General features: G+C 37.9%; 1 long non-coding RNA gene across 3 annotated transcripts; it reads left to right on the forward strand.

Annotated features, from left to right (window-relative positions):
* Window positions 1-290: 290 nt before the first annotated feature.
* Window positions 291-5,376, forward strand: LOC145771287 (uncharacterized). Of its 3 annotated transcripts, none has more exons than XR_014289188.1 (6): window positions 291-539; window positions 1,893-2,311; window positions 2,953-3,089; window positions 3,426-3,607; window positions 4,509-4,621; window positions 5,115-5,376. It is a non-coding gene; the product is annotated as an uncharacterized LOC145771287 (long non-coding RNA). The 3 variants fall into 3 exon arrangements; XR_014289187.1 differs by having other exon boundaries at window positions 2,182-2,311; XR_014289189.1 differs by lacking the exon at window positions 291-539 and having other exon boundaries at window positions 1,945-1,982; window positions 2,182-2,311.
* The last annotated feature ends 347 nt before the right edge of the window (window positions 5,377-5,723 follow it).

The raw sequence follows: 5,723 nt of genomic DNA on the forward strand, positions 1-5,723 counted from the left end.
TCAATGTGAAATAATTGCAGTATGAAATTTACTTTTAAATGAGCACCAACACTAACAATAATTTCATAAAAATTAAAATTTCTCAGTATTTGTACATCCGCCATTTTGAAAAAAATGGCGGAATTTCGAAAATAGCGGATAACTTTTTTTCACCAAAAGATTTTCACGGGGATTTTTTTTTGGTCATTGTACACAATGAAAAGAACCAATGTGCAAAATTTCAGCTTTACACCAATTAAGTCAAGGTAAAACCTTCAACGACTGGACTAATCATATTGTGTTTCAGTTTATATCAGAACTTTCTGTAGGTGTTAGTTATATAATTACTAATGCAATGTACCGGTACCAAGTTGTGCAATTTTGTAAAGAGCGGAACATGCCTGTGGAAGTAATATGTTCACTTTGGTCAAACCATAAAAAACATTTGTCAAAATGGCCACCTTGTGCATCGAAATTGCGCTACAAAGGTTTGTTGGAATCAATGGCCACCCTTAAAAGTGATTGAGCAGAATACAATGTAACTATTCTTTATGAAACAGGTGGGCTACATCTCAATATATTACCGGTACATGTTATATCACTGAAGTTTAATTTTCGAACTCTATGTTCTGATGCTTTCTAAAAAATAGCAAATTGTGTTAAAATGCTTGATTTACCATTATTTTGCACATTCTCCAGTGTCCACTGCTGTTCAGTTGAATTATCTGCATTTTTATACCGATTGTCTGGCCTAGTGGTTAGCATGTGCACTAGAGTGGTTCAAAAAAATACAATTTTCTCAGAATCTTTCTCCACAAGGCTTAAAATGTGCCATTTCCCCATAGAAGTGCCCTTGCAAAAAATTAGACTGATTGGAAGTCGTTTAAAGGTCAATCAGATTTTCACTTTTTTACAACATTCTGCCTATGTCAAACCCTATCGCACACAGGCCGATATTGCGTGCAAGACTTACAGAGAGGGAAATGCCCCCCATTGTTTTGAAAACCACAGCAGAGAATGAGCTAGACTTCTATATGATGCAGAATTAAACTTCGTGTGTATGTAAACAGATTTATTAACTTAACACCCAACAAAGCAAAAATCTTATTTTCATACTAAACTATCGGCATCTACCATTTTTATTGAAAAACACTCGAAACCGGCAGTAGTCTCATCAGTCATCACTTCAATTATTTTGATAGGTTAAATAAGTTTAAACATAATACAATTTTCCTTTTATCACAAAGAGACATCCATATCACGATAAATGAATTAAAATACAATGTTAGCATTAAGGACTGTGGTGTTAAATCAGATATGACATTCGGCCACTGTTTTCGTCACAGTCTCATTTCAGGCTTTGTTGAGATTAAGGGTTGCTTTGGTTGACACCGGAAGCCTTTTCCTGTGGATGCTGACTAACTGCAGTAGGTACTGGTACTGTTTCTGAGTCTCATGAAAATGATTGAAGTGATGACTGATGAGACTACTGCCGGTTTCGAGTGTTTTTCAATAATAATGGTAGATGCTGAATTGCCGATAGTTTAGTATGGAAATAAGATTTTTGCTTTGTTGGGTGTTAAGTTAATAAATCTGTTTACGTACACACTAAGTTTAATTCTGCATCATATAGAAGTCTAGCTCATTCTCTGCTGTGGTTTTCAAGGTGATAGCGGGCATTTCCCCCTCTGTGATTCTTGTACACAATATCGGCCTGTGTGCGATAGGGTTTGACATAGGCAGAATGTGGTAAAAAAGTGAAAATCTGATTGACCTTTAAACGACTTCCAATCAGTCTAATTTTTTGCAAGGGCACTTCTATGGGGAAATGGCACATTTCAAGCCTTGTGGAGGAAGATTCCGAGAAAATTGTATTTTTTTGAACCACTCTAATGTGCACCCTCTGTTTGTAGGTATCGGGTTCAAGTTCGGCCTGAGTCACACCAAGATGATAAATTGGTACTTTATTCTTGCTAGCTGTGTTGTGTTAGAATGAAGTAAGGGTAAGTTTCACACATTGTGCTGCCAGTGACTCGCTACTGATGCAGTAATTTTACTCGAGTAGCTGTGCGGCCCGGATACAAAGCATGCGGCGATGGGCTTTACTGACCACTCACGACACCTGAACTTAGTACTTATAATGAGACTTAGTTTTATCTATGAAAGCTTTAACATATATTTTGATATATATATACATATTAGATGACTTGCGAAGGGCTGAAAGATGGTGTAAAGAATACACATTACGAAGTGATGTTGAATTGTCATCAACAGATGACAATGAATCACAATCTTCATCCAAAGGTGTTTTGCACGAAAAGAGAAAACACAGGTATGTCTATCTAATGTTTGACATAATTGTTAACATGAAACAGCGATTAACTGTTGTAATACTTCCTATAGGGTTTTACGATACGACACAAGTTAGACCATAATCAGATTAGTACACTTAGTACAGATTACGTTGTTGCATTGTTTCATTGCCCTCCTAAAAAACAAAGTGCTTTTCCCCCCACAGTCTGCAGTCCTGAAGAAAACGGCTGACCCGGATAAATCGAATATAACGAATTATCTGCTTCTGTAAAAATTTCTTCCTTGTTTGTTGATTGTCGCTAGTTTTTCTGTCCTCTTTTCTGAAAACTTTAAAGTGTTTTTGTCCATTTTAAATATATATCCTAATCGTCATGTGTGGCACCTTGAAAAAGATTCTCACCCGGATCTAGTCTCCCCTCCTATTGTCATCTCCCGAGTAACTGACCAAACTTGGTATCGGAGTGGAACCCATGATTGTCCTCACAGCGGTTGTATTGCAAAAGTAAGAACAGTGCTTTTTATTGGAAAGCAAGCTTTAGCCAACCAGACATTGTGGTTAAGGTTATCAATATTGGGTTACAAGCACAAATCTAAGCCCAACTACTAGTAGATATTAAGTATACAGATGCTCACTGTACCAGGATTTACGTTTGCTTACAGAAGGAAAAGTGTTCACTTATCTTCAAACAATTCTGACAGAGCAACGTCAAATGAACGTCACTCTTCCTGCTACAACCATAGCGGAATTAAAAACCGTAAACAGCATGCTGGAGAATGAGGAGACCTATCAGATTGTGGTTAGTGAACACGATATGTTCTTAGTTCTTACTGCGCATTACCTATCTAAAGTTACCCACATTTTTGGTAATACATGAGTTGTATGTGTGGGGAGTTAGTTTTTCTATTTAGCCTAAAATGAGTTTAAACTTGAATGAATAAATTCTAAACCATTTAATGTCTGCCTCAACAGGCTTATTGCACAATTCATCACACATAATCACATGGTACACACCAATATACAAAAAAATTCATGCTATTGTACGCTGGTAGCCTGGTACGCACCACGACTGTTTGATGGGGCTGTTTTAACAATCTCGGCTTATGCATTTCAACATCCATCTGTTCTATTGCAGTTCAAACACTGTGTCGTATAGGAGGAAGAAGCCTATACGACACGGTTAATCGATTGATGCCTCAGGTGCTGTTAAACGAAGTCGCAAGTTACGTCTCGCGGACAGGGAAGGGGAAAAATAAATTAAGTGGAGAGAAAAAGTTTTCTTTTGATTCCATGCAAAACTTAAAGAACATGGTTAAGGTAAGTAGTTTGTTTAAGTTTTGTATTCACCTTTTGTTGGTATGATATTGTCTCCAGAAAGAATACTTACTGTTCATGATTAATTTTCAATGAAATAACAACCTTGGATATAAGTTTTACAGCATCTGAAGTTTACCTTTTTCGTAATCCTTTTTGTCAATTTGCTGTTTACTATCCCTGATTAATGCCTCAGTCTAGATCCAGTTGAAAAACACCTGCTGTTTACTCGTGTGCAATAAAAAAGATGAGATTAGAAAATTGATCTGGCCGATTTCGCAGGGAAGGGTGGCCTTCTCTGCGAAAAGCTCCGGAAGGCCGACCTTCCCGGGTTCGGCGGCTATGTTTATGGTGATGTCCTCGCTTTTATTTTCATTACAGCTCTCCTGATGTTCGTGCCACGCACGTGAAACAGACTGTAGAGCAACGTTCTTAACCTTTTCTGACCCGTTACCCCACTTAAGCATGGTGGGCAATGGGCATCTTAAATCTATTATTTGTCTATTAAATCCCATAACCTTGTCCATTTGCCCTGCAAGCAGTTCAAGGCGTTTATGTCAGAGAAAAAGTCGCACAAATAAGCAACCTTCGACAAGAACACACTGTTCTGCATCTTCTCGTGAAGACTTCCAAACAGCAGCATAAAATTAATTCCATTCGTACCAATTTTATTAGTCTTTGGCAATCAATTGAATAGAATAGCCAAACCCAACAATGATTTAAGTTTGATTAAAAATTGGTAATAATTTGCACTGTCCTGCTCATTGCCCTCTGGAAGACCTCAAACCTCCCCAGATTGAGTAATTACACACAGGTTAAGAGCCGCTGGCCACTGCTGTAGATGATTGTGTCAAAATAAAAATCGATGTAACATTATTTGTTTACAAAACTGCTTTACTTATAGATGTTGTCCAGAGCAATACGAAATCATGCACTCTACAAGAACTCGACCACAAACTGACGTGGGAAGACCGCGATGGGGGCCGGCTTAAACGTCTTGCTAAAAAAGTACTGCGGGTATGTTCATTTGTTCTCTCCGTCACTGACAAATCGTTACTATTCTCTCAATAAGGGCAATAAAAGCATTTTTATTTACTTAACCAGCGATTAGTTTATTGCTGGAGCAGAACTTCAAGAAATATACACACATTTTAAGACTTGACTTCGAAGATTTATCAAACGATAACAATAATAATTTGCACTGGTTAGAGAAGGCAAACTACATTAACACGATTAACGAATGTGCATTAATGTTAGAGGTTAATAGAACATAACAGTATACCCATTCCCCACCCCATCGTATAGGCTACGAATTACAGAATTAAAACATACTGAGGAATGTTAGGATGTATTAAAAAAATGCTTGTTATTGTAAAATAACCGGGTGTTGCATACACATATCCATGAGATATGTAGCAATTAGAGTCTGTTCTTTCGCGGTGCTGTAAACACGATCTAATTTGCACTGTACAGTATATTTTCTTTACATATGTTGCATATTGTTTTATAGGTACTTGCGTTTGAGGCCGCCACAGATCACGTTGTTACATCCAGGCGCAGTCTTCTGATGAGGCATGAAGTACCTCAGTCCACTGTGTTTTTAGACTTTTGTGCATGTCTTGTCGTAGCTGTGAATTGTGCATGGGTGGTGCATTTTACCATTCGAATAAATGTATTTTTCAACAACTTTACGTTTGTTTACATCATTGACTTAAATTTGCTCAGTATAAGAAGATGATCATCGTATTGGCATATGGATCATCAGGACAGTGTCAACTTTAAATTGCAGGTTAAGTTTAACCAACGTTGCTCAACTACAACGATTAGTTCAAAATATGTATGGCCAACTGCGACGAAAGGTGCAAAGTGCGTTTGGCCAGCGTAGGTACCAACGATGAACTACGTTGGCAGTAGAGTTGGGATTACGTAGGCCCAAAGATTTTAAAATAAGTCGGCTCAACTGCGACGAATGGTGCAAAATACGTTGGGCCATCGTAGGGTACCAACGATCAACTACGTTGGGTGTAGAGTTGGGATAACGTTGGCCCAAATATTTTAAAGAAGTTGTCCCAACTGCGACGAATGGTGCAAAATACGTTGGGCCATCGTAGGGTACCAA

Source organism: Aplidium turbinatum, chromosome 5 (assembly GCF_918807975.1).
Source record: "Aplidium turbinatum chromosome 5, kaAplTurb1.1, whole genome shotgun sequence".
In the NCBI taxonomy this organism is placed as follows: domain Eukaryota; kingdom Metazoa; phylum Chordata; class Ascidiacea; order Aplousobranchia; family Polyclinidae; genus Aplidium; species Aplidium turbinatum.